Source organism: Dichomitus squalens, assembly GCF_000275845.1.
Source record: "Dichomitus squalens LYAD-421 SS1 unplaced genomic scaffold DICSQscaffold_84, whole genome shotgun sequence".
In the NCBI taxonomy this organism is placed as follows: Eukaryota; Fungi; Basidiomycota; class Agaricomycetes; order Polyporales; family Polyporaceae; genus Dichomitus; species Dichomitus squalens.
The window spans coordinates 35,070-37,538 of record NW_006766966.1 but is presented as its reverse complement, the minus strand read 5'-3'; positions in this window follow the sequence as shown (position 1 = coordinate 37,538).

Genomic DNA, 2,469 nt, shown 5'->3' with positions numbered 1-2,469 from the left:
CTGCTGTCTGGTACAAGTTTGAAGGCCTTATTGCTTCGGATCGCATGAATGACCAGAAGCCCATCCAGCACCAGTTTGACCAACTCGTCACTCGTCTCGAGGAGATTAAGGATAGCGGTCTTGCACTCCCTGAGAACCTTCAGGCGATGCTTGTCTTGTCCAAGATCTCTGAGTCCTATCGCAACCTGATCTCTGGCCTCCTCACCTCGGTCGAGCTCAAAGACCTCAAGGTCGATATGGTTCGCGAGAAGACCCTCGCCTACGAGAACATTCAAAGGACGGGTATGGCAAATCGCACTTCGGCAACTCGTGTTTCTCAGACCAAGCCCAAGAAGAAAGGCCCTTGTGGTCACTGCGGCGGCAAGACTCACGATGAATCTTCTTGTTGGAAGAAGTATCCTGAGAAGAAGCCGAAGGGTGGGGGGAACAAGAAGGACGAGAAGGGCAAGGGAAAGGACAATGGACCTCCGCATAATCACTCGCACGCTACCGTCTGTCGCGGCGACTAGGCGCGTAGACTCGGGTCGACGTTCGGCGACGACCCCGTAGGCGAGCGGCGAGGAGCCGAAAGGGGAGAAGAGAGGGTGAGAGGGATAAACGTATCAGAAAACTCGACGGGGCAGAGCGGCGGTCGGCACGAAGGCACAAGACCGACGAAAGCTAGTCTTCACGCAACCAGCGACAGACTAGTCCCACTAGTCCCAATGACCAAGTTATACATTAGCAATCAGAGAGAGATACAACGCTATAGTCACTCACCTAGTCCCAATGACCAAGAGGTCGAGATGGGGACTAGGGAGCGCCTAAGGGGGTCCTTATATACTCGAGGGGCTGCTTAGCAACCAAAGACAAAGCGCGAGAGCGAGGCAGTGAAGATGACAAAGGAAGAACAAAGGGCGAGAAGGAAAAGGCAAGGGCATGGCGATCACGGGAACGTAGCATGCGGCTGTGGGAACGTATCTAAAGTGTCCAAACTGGGATAGGCTCGAAAAGGAAATAGTCCGAACATGGAAAGTGAGCGTCAAAGGGAAGGGAATGGGCGGCAAAAGGGGGCGTCTGTCCAGCGTCCGTGACACCGTCAATGAGTCTTCGTCAGCCAATGTACTAGTATCTACTACTGCTGAAGCTTTGCTGTCACGGACGTTGGACAGACGCCCCCTTTTGCCGCCCATTCCCTTCCCTTTGACGCTCACTTTCCATGTTCGGACTATTTCCTTTTCGAGCCTATCCCAGTTTGGACACTTTAGATACGTTCCCACAGCCGCATGCTACGTTCCCGTGATCGCCATGCCCTTGCCTTTTCCTTCTCGCCCTTTGTTCTTCCTTTGTCATCTTCACTGCCTCGCTCTCGCGCTTTGTCTTTGGTTGCTAAGCAGCCCCTCGAGTATATAAGGACCCCCTTAGGCGCTCCCTAGTCCCCATCTCGACCTCTTGGTCATTGGGACTAGGTGAGTGACTATAGCGTTGTATCTCTCTCTGATTGCTAATGTATAACTTGGTCATTGGGACTAGTCTGTCGCTGTCTGCGTGAAGACTAGCTTTCGTCGGTCTCGTGCCTTCGTGCCGACCGCCGCTCTGCCCCGTCGAGTTTTCTGATACGTTTATCCCTCTCACCCTCTCTTCTCCCCTTTCGGCTCCTCGCCGCTCGCCTACGGGGTCGTCGCCGAACGTCGACCCGAGTCTACGCACCTAGTCGCCGCGACATTAGGTCGAGATCTCTCCCCCGGTGCTGACGCTCTGAACAAGAGTGTCCCCGCCGCCGCTACATTGCCCCCCCACCCTGGACTGCGCTGGCAGACTTCACGCGTGGGACACCAAAGACCAAGACTACTGTCACCGACAGAAGGACCTAGACGACGGACTCTGGTACTGGGTACCGTGCGAGCAAAACCCCTGCCCGAACCGTCATCACCGTCCTGCTCGGATCAACTGGAACGCTTTTGCGAACGAGTTCATCCCAGTTCCTGACTCCCCCGTTGCTGAGTCGCCCACGACTCGATCCCCCATCCCCGGGACTCCAACTGACGAGCTTGAAGTAGCGCTACTCATCGCGCTTCCCCCATCCCCTATCACCCCCCCAACCCGTCCACCGTCCGCTCCACCCATCATGGGACAACAAGGCGGACAACCGCAGACGACAGGCCCCGCCAACAACCCCCAGCAGGCCCAACCGGGCACCCAGACGGCAACGCAACCCCCGGACCCCATGACGGTATTACTCCAGTCGATGACTCTCCTCACCCAGTCCATGGCGCAGCTCGCCAACTCGACCACCGGGGCCAACAGCCTGAAGGCGGTTCAGAAGCCCTCTCCCTTCAAAGGCGAACAGGGGGGCGAAGCACGACGCTTTCTGGCCGCGTTCACTCTCTGGGCTATGTCCCAAGGGTCAACGCTCAACCACGTGGACGCCACGGGCAACGCGATCAGCGCGCGCGACGACCAGTGGATTCGGGCAGTCCTCTCCTTCAT